This window comes from Octodon degus, unplaced genomic scaffold (assembly GCF_000260255.1).
Source record: "Octodon degus isolate 3935 unplaced genomic scaffold, OctDeg1.0 scaffold00033, whole genome shotgun sequence".
NCBI lineage: Eukaryota > Metazoa > Chordata > Mammalia > Rodentia > Octodontidae > Octodon > Octodon degus.
Genome location: NW_004524609.1, coordinates 3,328,040 through 3,343,272, shown reverse-complemented (window position 1 = coordinate 3,343,272; position 15,233 = coordinate 3,328,040). Strand labels below are relative to the sequence as shown.

Genomic DNA, 15,233 nt, shown 5'->3' with positions numbered 1-15,233 from the left:
CACGGTTCAATCCCCCAGCACCACATGCCAGCCAGCCCCGCCCCCTGGTGGGCTGAGCTGGCCACACACAAATAAATAAATAAATAAATAAATAATGATCTTTAGTCCACCATCTATCACTGTTCCTCTAGCCAGTTTTAGAAAGCTCTAGAGATCATGAAGAATAAGTCACTAAAAAACATTACGGAGCTTGTGCATCCTAGGCAGATAATAAATTGAAAGCAAGGCAGGAAAAAAATACTGTATAAATCTGAAAGCTGACCTTACGCTGTTCTAAGTTACATGAGTTGGTATATGAGAGGTACTGTATGGAAAACTAAAGCTAATGTAAATTTGCACTAATTTGAAACTGTCATGTTGACCTCCAAATGATACAGAGAAAAATGATTTCCTGACCTGACCTGGAGGAGCTCGTGTTCTCTAAAACCGAAGAATGAATTTTAGGAACCAACAGAGGTTATGAGCAGAATATATTTATTGAGAGAAAGAACTCTCCTGTCCAAAAGAGGGACAGGAGGGGGGCCGGAGTGGGTAGTTACCCGGGAAGTTGTCTCATCCCAAAACTTTTATATAGAGGAAAACCATGTGGTGAGGCGGGCTTAAGGTGGTGGAGAAGACATGGGAACTCGCTTAGGTGGGCATGAGGTGGGACAAAGCTCTGGTCAGCCAGTGAGATGACAAACACCACTGCTCAGGTAAAATTGATGAAGTCCAGTATCACATGGGGAAGTGAGTAGCAAGCGGGCCCAAATAGGGAACAGGGTCTCTTGGGCTAGTGACTCATTTGGGCTCTTTCAAGTTGATTGATACCTATTTAGGGTATCAATCTCTAATGCCCATCCCTAGGGAATTATGTAGCTGGGTTTCCTCTTATTGTCTTGGTCTTCAGGTGTAGCCTATACAGGAGTGTCTGTCTCTTCCCAGTTGTAAACACACCTTGTCTTCCAGCTTGTCTCCTTGAGGGCCTGGCCCTGTCTGACTGCCTATAGTATTTCTGTCTAACTTGGCTGCTTGCAACAATGTCAGTGTAGGCTGAAGGATTTTCTCAGCCCTTTGAAAGGTCATCTACTTGGTAAAATCTTTCAGTCTCCTTTACTGATTGAGAAATTCAGCATTTTGTTAGAACATGACTGTTATGGTTTCTGTATAGGTGTCCCCCCAAAGCCTCCTGCAGTCTTAGGGCAGCTGCTGGAGTTTGTGATTGATCACTGTGGGTGTGGATGCTGCACCTGCCCTGGGACAGGTAATTTGCATTTTAATGTGAGGAGGAAAGAGAAGTTAGCTGCTTGAGCTGCTGTTACTCCTCTTTTTGGTTCTTGCTTTTTGCCACCACCTTGAAAGATTGCTCTCTGCCATGTGCCAGGCTGCCCTGGAGCCAGCTGAGTATGGACTGAAACCTTCAGGAACTGTGAGCTAAATAAATAAGCCTTTCCTTCCTACATTTTGAGTGTTTGGTATTTGTCCCAGCAAGGAGAAAAGAGTAACTAAGACAGCTGAAGAATTTTCTTAGCCCTTTGAATAGTCATCCACTTGGCAAAATCTTTATTTTTGGTCCCCTCAGGGTGCCTTAGGGCAGGTCTGGTAAGGCATGAGGATCTGGGGATCGAATCAGAATTCTGAGCCTGACAGCTTTGCTTAAGCAGGCACTTAACTGAGCTAATGGGCAGGTCCCCAAATTCAACTTTGTATCTGTTTATTTGCTTTGTGTGTATGTTTTGTTTTGTTTGCGGTTGGGATTGAACTCAGGATCTCACTTATTCTACTGAGCTATCTTCCCGGCCCTGGTAAAATCTTGCAGTCTCCTTTACTGATTGAGAAATGTAGCATCTCGTTAGAACACGACATAGCCAGCTGGGTGTGCTAGTACAAACCTGATCCCAGATACTCGGGAGAGTGGGCAGGACTGCAAGCTCGAGGCAAGCCAGCCTGGGGAATTGAGTAAGAGCCTGTCTTTAAAAAAAAAAAATTAAAGTGCTGGTGATGTTACTGAGTACTCGCCTAACATGGCAAGGCCCAGAGTTCCATCCACGTACTACAAATGAAAGGAAAAAATGTATTAGGGCCACTAGGCATTTAAACAGCTGGAAAGTATTCCCCATTGTAAAAGCTCCAAGAAGTCTGACATTTCAAGCACTGTCTTCTCTAATACTGTACTTCTAATTCTGAAGGTCACATGCGAGCTCCAAGGAATTTTTTTACCTCTTTTTCTGTTGTCTTTGTGATTTACCAAGGGTGCTGCTGGAAGAGGCACGTAATTTCGAAAATGAGACAATGTGAGGATAGTATTTTGGAAAGTTAAAATGTTAAATATAGTATCAAGGGGGTGTATGCAAATCAAATGAGACACAAGTATGGCAGTTTCCAATTTCAGTGTCATGTTTTCATCTGTCCCTGTTTGATACAGCTGCACTTCTTCCCCATTTTGGAAGTCAATTTGTGTCAAGGATCAGAGCTTGGATAAAATAACTCATTACCTGATGGTATATATCCATTTTGGGATACCCTTCACCCCACAGTGAACAGATTAACTAAAAAAAAAAAAAAAATCTAACCTCAGGGGCGGGGGACACGGCTCAGTGGCATAAGCGCTTCCCTGGCAAGCGCCAAGGGCCTGAATTCAATCCCTGGTTCCGCAAAAAAAAAAAAAAAAAAAAAAAAAAAAATCTAATCTCAGTTGGGTGCCATGGCTTTTACCCATAATCACAGAACTCTGGGAGGATTAGGTGGGAGTAGTTAGACCCCACCTGAATAAGGGAGTTAGTGAGCCCTGTTTAAAAACAAACCCCAAACCGTACAAACCAAACACAGCTGAGGATGTAGCTCAGTGCTGAGGCCCTTGGGTTCAGGCCCCAGTGTGGGGCAGGTGAGACAATAAAACGAATTGCCCAACTCTAGTCTCACAAAAGGGAATTTTGCTCCGTTTTAGGACTGCTCCATTTCTTGACCCATGCCGGCTGTGGTCTGGGCAAGCTTCTCCATCGAGGCAAACCTTGTAGGTTCTGAGTCGTCAGTAAGAGTTCAGGAACAAAACGACCAGAAAGGAGAGAAATGATACATCTCACTAGTTCAAGTGTTATGTTCACTTTTACAGATAAAGAACCTTGTGTACATGAAAAGGGTTTTTCAATTTTTGCATGGTGCAAGAGGCCAAAGTGAGGCATGTGACAATGTGAGATGACTAAAGAAAGTGCAAACATTTTTCCATTTAAGCCCCGCCACAATAAATGACGGGGAAAAAAAGAGTTCCCCCTAAAGTAGCCAAGTTAGCAGCCAGAGCTGGTCAGCTTGCTTTCCGCAGTCGCCTTTATCCTTCAATAGTAAAATTACCCGACTTTCCTTGCTGCTACGTGGCGGAGGCTCGGAGGAGCCCTTTTAGGATCCAGCGGGGTCATGAATTAGTAACAAGCCAGATGTTAGCTTTTGTGAAAACTGATTTTCCCCAAGAGACTGCGCCCCCACGCAGGAGCTGCACAGGGAAAGGGCAAGCGAAAAGAGACTCCGGAAGCAGCGCGACGCGAGAGGTCTACCCCCGACCCGGGGCGGAGGCGGGGCTTCTTCCGATCTGGGGGCGGGGCCCCGCTCGGCCCCTCCCCGTTACGTTCAGGTCGCGCAGGGCACGTTGCGTGCCTACGCCAAGCGACCCGCCGGACGGCAGCGCGGCCGCGAAACTGAGGAGGCGGAGCCGAGACCCGGTCGGAGCAGCGAGCTAACGCCAGGACCAGGTACCCGGGGCGGGCCGCCTGGTGAGCTCCCCGGAGTCCCTCTGGCGCCGGCGCCGAGCCCATCCTGGTGGCGGGCCTTCGTCAGAGCCGCCCTCCCCGTTCGCCCTCGCCCTCCTGGCCCCTTCCACCCGCACCTGGGTGGGCGGCAGGCTGGGGCGATGCCGGAGCGAGCTCCCGCCTTCCTCCCTGCCCCTCCCCCAGCGGAGGCGAGGCCCGCGGGCGGCGGGGGGCGGCGGGGGGACGGCGCGGACCCTCCCCTGCGGCAGCGGATCGGGAGACGCTCAGTGCGCCCGGACGGAGCTTTTGAATTGTCAAAGGCCCGCGGGAAAGTCAGCGTGAGAAGTGGTTACGTTGTTGATATCAGGAAATGGAGAGCTAACTTCTGAGATTCATACATTCTTTATCTTGACCCCCAGCCCCTCAAGTAAGCCAGTGGAGTTGGTCCTTTTCTTATTGTTCTGTCTGTTGAAACTGAACCACGTTCCAGTACATAGATGGTTCTTCATGGGGTGATGATTCATACTCTCTCGAGACACTCAAGTTTTTTTATTTGCTTTTTTTTTTTTTTTTTTTTTTTTTTTGAGACAGGTTATCTTATAGGCCGGTATTTAACCCGCTGTGTAGTACAACCTGGCCTGGAACTCCGATGCTGACGTTATGGTTGTGCTCCACCACACCTCGCCCAAAACTCTTCTGGGCCCCAAGAATTGATGGCAGAATTAAATTTGATATTAGCTGCCTCAGGCCAAGATCCTGTCGATTAGTTGCAATGCTGAGCTGGCCATAGCTGTTCCCCACACCGAAGCCGGGCCTTTTGGCTCAAATTTAGTGTTTCTAGTTGTGACTCCAGACCTACAGGAAGTTAGAGAGTAAGTGACAAGAATAGAAAGGAAAAAATGGAAGCCAACTAAGTTCTTTCTGTACCTTTTGACACATGGTCAGCCACATTGTTAATCAAGTGATGTCTTGACCGTCTCTATCTTTTGCACACCCAGATGTACTCTAGGCTTCTCTGTTGTTATCCTAGAACATACTGTAAATCATTCTCGAAATCCGGCTTTGGCAAAGATTTAATAGTCTTTACCGGGGCTTGATGACCAGCATGACATGCAGCGCTGGCCCCGCCCCGGCGCGCACTGAGCTTGCCCCAAATCCAGGAGTGGTGGCCCACGCCTGTAATCCCAGCACTGGAGAGGCTGAAAAAAGGAGGAGCACTGTGAGTCCAAGCTGCTTAGTGAGACCCTGTACCAGATACGTGAAAAAAAAAAAAAAAAAAGGCTTGAGACAGTAATAGTCTTTACCACCTCTTTGTGTGACTTGGAGCGTATAAATTCCCCAAACTTTACTTTCTTGAGCTGTACAATGGAAGATGATGCTGGACATGGTGGCACATGTTGTAATCCCAACATTTGGGATGTTGAGAGGCATTACCACACATCTGAGGCCATCTTGGGCTACATAGTGAATTCAAGGCCAGCCTGAACTACTTGGTGGGACCTTGTCTAAAAAAACAAAAGGAGGAAGAGGATAGTACTTTTTGGAACCTGCTCTATAATTAAATATCTTTGGGGCACAGGGGCCCTTGAGGATGCAACAATGAGTAAGACTCATTCCCTATGTAGAATCACTGTACTGGTGGAAGAATTGCTCTGGCATTTAAGTATGTGTTGGTGTAAGAGTTAAATGAGTTGAAGCGAGATCAGTCACTCTTAGAAGCTCTAGCTGAAGAAACCCAAGGCCACATGGTAACCTTGCTGAGTATTATTTCCTTCTGAAATATACATCTCCTAAAGTCTGTGTTTTAAATACTTGTGCTCATATTTCTACCAAAGCCACCTGATTTCTTTGCTTTCTCTTTCTGTCATTGATAACACAATTCTTTTTCTGATCACTAAGACACACAAAAAATTGCAATCATTAGTTAGTTGTCCGCAGGTAGAATGGGCTCCCTGATAAGGTTAAGGTTAGTGCATCTAAGTTTTGAAGTAGAGATTAAAAAAAATGTGTACCCATGAGTTTGTGGCAGCTATTCTCCAAAGAGTAGAGAATGGGCCAGGTGACTTCTGGTGTCCTTATTCACTGCTTTATACGGTACTTATTTTCTTCTTTGTTCTCCCTCATGCATCTGTTTCTTAATGTGCCAGTGCCACAGGCTCCTATCAGCACAGATGTTGTCTACTATAATCGTTTCCCAGCTGGTGATTCTTTTCTGGGGGTTATTTTTACCTGTCTTCATCCCCATTCGTTTGCAGAGGAATGTTACATAGAATGTTTGTTGGAACAAGACCTCTCAAATGTTAGTGTTCACATATCAGCAACATGACCGCCTAGGAGAGTGTGAGAATGACCAGGCTCTGTTTAGATTTTCTGAATCAAAAATGTACCTCTCAGCAAAGTCTTTTGAGGACCCAGGGAGGCAGCCGTGCTAACCACTGTGCCACCAGCGCCATTTGCGGATCATGTGTATGTATCCTCTTTCTGTTCAAAACTACAGTGACTTCCTCTGGCCTGCTGAATAAAATGTTACTGTAGCGTGCACTGACCAGCCTGTTTGTTGTCCTCTTACACAGCTTTGCTTCTGTCACTGCCCTCACACTCATTGGAGAGTATATCTCAACACACTTGTGTGCATATTGGGTCACCCGTTCAGTATTACTGAGTCCTGTTTTATGGTAGGCACCGTAGTAGAAGCTGAAGATACACTTGTGGGCAAGATGGAGCGTGTACCAAGCATCAGAAGTTTGTACTATTTCTGACTTGAAATTCCCAGGTTTTATGTGTCCCACTTGTATTTCAGGTCGACTATAGCTAATAGTAATCTTTCCCTTTACTGAACTCTAAGGGCTTTCCCATCACTCATTTCTATCTGCATTTTCCTGTCCAGCCATTTATCCATGTGTCTTGCTTTCACAACTAGTTGGTAAGCACCTTACTTCCCAGGGATGTGTCATATGTTTTCTGCCTTTTTGTATTTTTAAGACCAGGCACCAGAGCCATGCCAAGAAGTGGTGCTTATAGTTAAGGATGACAGGCTTTTCATGGTTATCATGTCCTGTTCCCAGAATACATTCTGGGCTCTTAAGATTAGCTAGAGGTGGCACACCCTTTTCAGGGCTTAGTGTGGCTCTCTTAATGTGAGTCGAGAAATTATTCTGTGGGTGCTCTTAGTGTAAATAAATACCACATTATCCTAGTGCTGATACTTAGAGACAGTTTGTGAAAAGTGTATATGATTTAGCTGTGCTGGTTAAGATTAATGCCTCATTCTCATTTTTCTGCAGAGTATCAGTCATTAGGGCCAGGGAGATGGCTCAGTGGAATAAGCGCTTCCCTGGCAAGCACAAGGGCCTGAGTTCAATTTAAAAAAAAAAAAAGAAGAAGAATGTCAGTCATTGCTTCAGGTAGCAAGCAATAGAATCTTTTAAATAATTGATTCAGTCTGCTAAACAAAACTATTTCTGAGGTGAGTGTGTAGCTCAGTGGTAGAGTACTTTCCTACTATTAAAAATATTTCCCAGACCTCTCCGTGGTTTGGTGAATTTTATACTTACAATCTCGGGAAAATTACTGGACTTCTAGAGAGTTAATTCCAATCTACCAATTCCAGTGCAACCCATAGTGCATTAAAGACACAGATACCTAGCTTAAATGGTGGGGCGCCAAGGGGTCTCAAGGGGTTAACTGCAAGAAAGGCTTCAACCCAGGGCCAAACCTGAGTTTTATTAATTCTGTCCATTTCTTTTGCCTCCTAGGTGAAAGTAAATTCCTCATAAGAATTTATTTAAACTTCATCTTTGTCATTTTCATTTTTCTCTGTAAAGGCTTATTTTTTATTCCTTTACGTAAACAGAGGGTCTTGAGAGAGATATAAGTATTTATGATCAGGTTAAAATCTTGACTGTAAAACTTGAATACTTTTTAAAAAAAATCTGTGAAAAGGGCTAGTGAGGTAGTTCAGCGGGCTAAGTGCCTGACTGGGCAAGCACAGGGGCTAGAGTTCAATCCCCAGTACTGCATGCAGTGCCGGCCCTGCCCCCAGGCGAGCTGAGTTGGGTGTGGTGTCGCACGTCTGCAGTCCCAGCACTAGGGGGGCTGAAAACAGGAGGATTACTGTAAGTCCAGGCTACATAGTGAAACCCTGTACCAAATACGTTAAAAATGAAAAAAATCTCTGAAAAAATTGCTTTCAAGGTTTTCCTTAGAAATACAGTCAATTGGGGGCTGGTGAGATGGCTCAGTGGTCTAAAGCACCTACTTACAACAAGCTAAGCTAAGCAAAGCACAGGGACCTCGGTTCAATCCCCCAGCACCACGTGCCAGCCCGCCCCGCCCCCTGGTGGGCTGAGCTGGCCACACACAAAATAAATAAATAAACAAATAAAATAAATAAATAAATTTGTAAAAGAAATACAGTCAATTGGGCTGGAGATACAGCTCAGCAACACAGCACCTAGCTGGCAAGCACAAGGTCCTAAGTTCGATTCCCAGTACCAAAAATAAAATAGTGAGCTAGATGTGGACCACATCTGTAATTTCAGCACTCCAGGAGGCTGAGGCAGAAAGATCAGAAGTTCAGATACAGCCTGGGCAATTAATGATTTGGCAAAACCATCTCAAAATGGGTAAAGTTGTTGCTTAGCGTGAAGGCCCTGGATAAGCACACGCAGGCACACCAAATGCATATGTGTATACGGATAGTCCCCCCCCCCCCCATTGGTACAAGCCTCACTATCAGAGAGAAAGATAGTCACATCTCAGAGTTTGGATGGATGCCATTAAAAATCATTTTGGAGAGGCTGGGGATATAGCTCAGCAGTGCAGCACTTGCCCGACAAACAGGTCTTGAGTTTGATTCCCAGCACCCCCTAACTAAATAAATAGAATTATTTTAGAGATGGTACAGTTGAGATTCGTGAACTAAAACTACTTAGTCAAATTAACAAAGAAGGTAAGAACGCAGTTCACACCGTGGGTCTAACTTCAAGTCCTGTGCTTTTTCCACTGTACTGTACCATAATGCCACCCTCAATCCTCTGATTTCTTTTTTGTTTTTGGAGACAAGGTCTTACTAAATAGTTCAGGCTGCCCCTGAAATAACTGTGTAGCCCATGCTCCCTCAAACTTGTGGCACTTCTCCTGCCTCAGCCTTCTGAGTGCTGGGATTACAGGCATGCACCACCACACCTAGCTAGCTTTCTGATTTCAGATTCCTTTTTTAAAAATTTTTTTAATTTTTTTTTTTTTAAACAAGGAATTGAACTCAAGACCACACCGGTTTAAAAAAAAAAAAAAAAAACACAACCCACACAGGTGCTATGGTGCTGAGGTATATCCCCAGCCCTCACATTACTGTTTGATTTCTGGTATCCCTAGCTGTTTTCTAACTTTTTTTTTTTTCAACTGGGGATTGAACTCGGCCTTGTGCTTGCCACGTAGGCACTTATGCTGCTGAGCTATCCTCCCGGCCCCTTTTTATCATTCTTGATTGTTCTTGCCATTTGCTGTTTTCTAGATATTAACCTTGATAATTTATATTTTTCTCTCGTTTTGGAGGGTACTAGAGATCGAACTCGGGACATCACAGGCAGGTGTCACACTGCTGAGCTGTATCCCTGACCCTTATTTTTCTGTCTTTGTTTCTGTGTTTTTTTTAAACTGTCTTTGTAAAGTTTCCAGATCACATGTGTATCTTTTCCATTTTCTATACTGAAGTACAGATTTGACATACAGTATTAGGAAAAATTTTGACACCATTGAAGTACATTTAACAGAAATTCAGAAAATACAAAAATTTTCCTCCTTCTGATTGTCCTCATAAAGTGACCTCTGTAATCAACATCTTCAGAGCATGCCTATTATAAACAGTGATAAGTTTCTTGGTCTTTTAATGTGAAATAAAGGCTGAAACTCAAGTAACTTTTGTACCAATAATTTTATGGTGTGTGAACAGGAGGTCCAGGCCACTAGTGGCAACCGTGCCTGCATGTTACTGTGCTTTTCTTTCTTTCTTTTTTTGAATTTCGTAGTAGAGGGTCTGCAGGGTGCCCAGGGCCTCACTGTGCAGATCGGACTCTAGCGAGGCTGTTCTCAGCCTCCCAGGCACTGTGACTACAGGCACGCGTCCCCTTGCCCAGTCTCAAGTCGCCATCTCAGTGCGCCCTGGGGATTGAATCCTGGCTGCTGCCCTCCTGGCAGGTGCTTTAGTCCACTAAGCTATCTGGCTGCCCCTGTTACTGTGTTTTTCTTTTAAGACAAAAGATGTTAACATATGAGTTGCTTTTTCTAAACTAAAACCTCCATGTTCAGGTTATTTTTTTTGCGGAATTGGGGATTGAACTCATGACCTTGTACTTGCCAGGCAGGCACTTATGCTGCTAAGCTGTCTCCCTGGCCCCAATATTTATTTTTTGTATTTTTTTTAACCAATATTTATTTTTTGATACAGGGTCTCACTACAGAGTTTGGACTTGCAGTGATCCTCCTGTCTTAACCTCCCGAGTTCTGGGATTACAGGTGTGTACCACCACACCTGGTTTTGGGGCCAGCGGCAAGGCACGCAGTACCAGGGATCAAACTTGGGATCTTGCGCTTGCCAGCAGGTGCTTATAGTGCCGAGCTATCTCCCCAGCTCCCATGTTCAGGTTTAAGTGCAGTGTGGGCACTTTGCAGTACATAAGTGGGTTCTGGGTTGTAGTTTGGGTACTGTAGAAGGTTCGCTATCACTGATCTAGGCCTTTAGCTATCTATTGGCCTGTTTTAATCAAGAAATAGATTTTAAATGTTTAGAGCATTTCCTTCAGCAAGCCACGTACTGGACATTCCCAAGACCAATCTCAGGTTCAGTGCTCTGTAGGAGGGCTCACAGGACCCAGCACATAGTCTTACACATGGTCTTGGTTTATTACAGCAGAAGGACATAATGCAGAACGGAGCAGAGGGAACAGGCACAAGTCGAGACCACTGAGTTTCCACGTGCCTCCCCCAGTAGAGTCACAGGACTTCCAGAAAGGAGATGTCGCTGTGTGTATGAAGAATTGCTTGTTACAAACTAAGTCCTGCCCTCCCCCAAAAAGAAAGAAACTGAGTTCCCAGGATGGTCAGCTTCTGCCTGTCCTGTTCCTGAACTCAAGACTCTGAAGGAAAGTGGATATTTGGCATAAACCATATTCTTTGTAGCCATGCTTACCGCTTCTTGGAATGTTGGGAAACCTCCCAAAACCAAGTTCCCAGGTGTAAGCCCAGGCCTAAGCCTGTAAGCAGAGTTTTTATGGAATAAGCAGTGAGGCCTGCTGTGTTAACTTTTGGAACAAGCCCAAAGTGTATTATTACTTTGAAAAATTTCTTTTGAAGACATACATGGTGGTACTCACCTGTAATCCCAGTACTCTGGGAGGCTGAAGCAGGAGGATCTCAAATTCAAGCTTAGTTTGGGCAGTTTAGTGATTAAACAAGACCAAGCGTGGGCATGGAGACACATGCCTGTGATACCATCACTTGGGAAACCGAGGCCAGGGGATCGATGCAAGTTCAAAGCAAGCCTAGAATAGAAGTGAGTTCACGGCCAGCCTGGACTACATAGCAGGACCCTGTGTAGCCCAGGCTGACCTCAGACTCACTGTTTTTCTCCTGCCTCACCCTCCTGAGTGCTGGGATTATGGCATGCCCCATAATCCGCTGGCTGGCTGCTGCAATTTTGCTTGGAATTAAATCTCTGGGTCAATTTGGAGAGAATTGATGTCCTAACAATACTGAGTCTTCGTATCTCTGAACACGGTATAGCTCTCATTTAGATAATCTTTAATTCCTCTAAGCAGTGTTTTATAATCTTAGTATACAGGTGAAATATTTTTGATGTTAGAAATGGTATTGCTTGTGATGCCACGCACCTGTAATGCCAGTGCCTGGGAGGCTGAAAACAGGAGGATCGCTACCAGTTAGTTTGTGTAGTGAGACCCTGAGGCCCTGTACTGAATACATTGAATGAATGACTGAATGAATGAATGAAAGAAAGAAAGAGGTATTGCTAGGGCTGGGGAGATAATTTAGTGGTTTAAGAGCCTGCCTGGCAAGTACAAGGTTTTGAGTTCAATCCCCGGTACCAAAAGACAGTCAAAGGTACACAGAAATGGTATTGTTTTTTATATATTTATTTATTTTCCATTTTTGTCTTTCTGAGATGGTCTTAGTTCAGGCTGGCCTTGAACTTACTTTGTCGCTCAGGCTGGTCTTGAACTTGCAGCGATCCTCCTCCTCAGCCTCCCAAGTGCTTGGGTTACAGGCATGCACCGTTATAGCCAGCTTTAATTTTCATTTTTCTAAGTCTTCATTGTTAGTATATAAAATGCATTGGGGTTGTATAATTGACTTCATTTCTAACTCCTGTGTATGTTTGTGTGTGGTATGGGGATTGAATCTGTGGCCTCCATGGTGAGCTACATTTGAGACAGGGTCTCTAAGTCACTGAGCTGCCCAGGCCGCACTTGAACTTGGGATATTACTGCCTCTGCTTCCCAGCATGCTGAGATTGCAGGTGTGTTTTATCATGTGTGGCTTTCAAATTTATTTTTTCTGTAATTTTTTTTTTTTTTGGTAGAATTCTTAGATTTTTTTTTTTTTTTTTTGCGGAACCGGGGATTGGACTCGGGCCCTTGCGCTTACCAGGGAAATGCTTATTACACTGAGCCATCTCCCAAGCTGTAGAATTTTTTAATGTACACAATTATGTTGCCAGTGAATAAAGTTTTTACACTTTCCTTTCTGTCTGTTTGCCTATAATTTCTTCCTTCCTTTTCACATGGACCAGGATCTTTGCAGTAATGTGAAAAGGAGGGACTAAGCATTCTTTCTTTTTTATTTATTTATTTATTTATTTATTTATTGCAGTACTGGGGATTGAACTTAGGCCCTTGCACTTGCCGGGCAAGCACTTATTCTACTGAGATATCTCCCTGGCCCCCTACTTTGTTCTTGTTAGAAAAAAACATTTGTTTTTCACCACTTAGCATCATGCTAGTTGTAAACTTTATTTTATGTATTTGGTACAGCGTCTTACTGTGCAGCGCGGACTTGTGTTGAGCCTCCTGTTTTCAGGCACCAGGCCCTGCGGGTCTCGGTGGCTGGCTCAGAGCGCAGGGTCAGCGTGGCATGTGGTGCTGGGCACGGAACCCCAGTCCCTGTGCTTGCCTAAGGCTAGCTGCACCATCTCCCCGGCCCGAGTTGTAAAGTTGTGTACTTAACTTCATCAGGTTGAGGAAGTTTCCTTTTGTTCCTGCTTTGCCAAGAATTTTTTAAAATCACAAATTGATACTGAATTTTATGATGTACTTTTTCTTCATTTATCAAGATGACTTTCTCATTTACTTAATGAAGTAAGTTAAGTTTTTCTAATTCTATAGAATAGTTCTTCAGATTGAAACAATCTTTTGCATACATTGATTCATTATGGAATGTTAAACCAGTCTCATTCCTGAGATGAATCCTGTTTAGTCATGGTACGTTAGATTCTTAGCCATTCTGGACATAAGTATGAATAAAAGATGTCACAGAAGGGGTCAGGCGGGGGATGTAGTTCAGTGGCACAAATGCCTGCCTGGCAAATTCAAGATTCTGAGCTCCTGGTACCAAAAAAAAAAAGATGGGATCATGAGGAAAAAAATACACATTAAAGAAATGGGAAGAGTTTTGGATATATGTAACCAAAACATAATACTTACTTGAAGGATTGGAAATTTTGAAGGAATTACTGGAATGTAAACAGAAGTGAAAAAACTATAAAACTAAGAGGGTAAATCTAAAAGTACACCATCAGGAATTCTGTAAAATGAAAATGGAGAAAATGGTGGTGATAAAAAATATTTCCTAGCACTGAAAAACATCTCCACACTCTTCCACACTAAAAACACAGGTGAGGTGCAGCTAGCCAAGAGGTTTGCTAGTTAGATTGCAGCAGGAGAACACAGGCCCCTGAGAAGGCCATTTCCAAGGGAAAATTAGAATTGATGAGGATAGGGAAGAACGTCGAAAAGGCAGCTGGCAAAGACATAAGAGCATGTGGAAGAAGTTAGTACAGAACGAAGCCGAAGCCTCATCTGTGTTCCGCAGACTGGCCAAGTAGAACACTGCGATTGTGGGGGTTGAAGTGTTGCTTGTGGAGAACCAAAATTATTTTGGGCCATCTAAGGTCTTTGAGAAAATACCCTTTAATGTTGTTACTCTTGTTTAAGAGATTTGAGACAGGATCTTCTTGAACTCACATGTACTCCAGGCTGGGCCTGAATGTGGCAGTCCTCCTGCCTTAGCCTTCCAAGTGCTGGGCTGCAGGCATGCGCCCCATGCTTCGCTGAAAAAACAGCTTTTTATTTGCTTGTTTGTTTGTTTACCTATTTATGTACGTAATTGCACTAGGGATCTAACCCAGGGCCTTCACATGCTAGGCAGAAGCTCTGCCACTAAGCTAGCTACATTTCTAGCCTTGCCATTTACTTCTAATCTTTGTATCTGACCTTAACACTCTTTTTTTTTTTTTTTTTTTTTGCAGAACCAGGGATTGAACTCAGGCCCCCCTTGTGCTTGTCAGGGAAGCGCTTACTCCACTGAGCCAGCTCCCCTGCGGCCCCTTAACACTCTTATTTGCAAGACTTACTAGAATGTATCATTAGGCTTAGCACATAATTAGCCTCTTGCTCTAAAGTTAAAAATGCGGTAACATCTGTAACCTGTTGGAACCCATAGAAAAGATTTCTTAATGTTGCTGTAGTCCCCCTAACACCAGTGTGTTATTGAGTGTATTGATTTAGGATTTTTTTTTATTTTTTATTTTTTTTTTTTGCGGACCTGGGGTTTGAACTCAGGCCCCTGTGCCTGCTAGGGAAGCACTTATTCCACTGAGCTATCTCCCCGGCCCCTGACTTAGGATTTTCTTTGTTCCTTAGCTATAAAAGTTCATGTAGTCACTTTTCCTTCAGAACACATCACGAGTGGTGGCAAACCTGTCACATGCGTGCTTCAGCAGGTACGCAGAGCCCTTGCTGTTGCCACGTGAGCCATGTTGCCCTACCATTGCCCCCGCAGCCAGTTTAATTGCCGGGTGTTGGCACTTTCTGAGAAATAAGTGGCTTTGGATTGCAGTTTGGGTGCTCGGTCTCTAGAAATTTCATCATCACTGATTCATGGTAACTTCAAACCATGTTCCTGGCCATAGTCACTCATATTTGACTCAGAATAAGCTATTCTTTTAAAGCAAGGCTGTTATTTTACTTCAACAACAGCTACAAAAGAAGCCAGGTGAGGGAAAAAAAAAACCTTTGCTGGTGAGATAGCTCTGTAGAATAAGCGCCTGCCTGGCAAGTGTCAAGGTCCTGAGTTATAATCCCCAGTGCTGCAAGAAGAAAAAAAAGCCAGGGGCTGGGGAGCTGGCTCAGTGGAATAAGCGCTTCCCTGGCAAGCACAAGGGTCTGAGTTCAATCCCCAGTTCTGCAAAAAAAACCAAACAAACAAACAAAAAAAAAAAGC

The 15,233-nt window shown here is 44.2% G+C and overlaps 1 protein-coding gene across 11 annotated transcripts in view; it reads left to right on the top strand.

Moving 5' to 3' along the window:
* The first annotated feature begins 3,632 nt into the window (after nucleotides 1-3,632).
* Strada (STE20-related kinase adaptor alpha) overlaps nucleotides 3,633-15,233 on the top strand; it is a 32,852-nt gene continuing 21,251 nt past the window's right edge. For 3 of the 11 annotated variants that reach the window (XM_023714065.1, XM_023714067.1, XM_004630018.2), the window contains exon 1: nucleotides 3,646-3,722. The gene's annotated coding sequence lies outside the window, so the exon portion shown is untranslated. Of the gene's footprint in view, nucleotides 3,744-4,142; nucleotides 4,209-4,973; nucleotides 4,978-10,818; nucleotides 10,866-15,233 lie in introns of those variants that run through there. The other 8 variants (XM_023714063.1, XM_023714066.1, XM_023714069.1 and 5 more) reach the window with 8 other exon arrangements.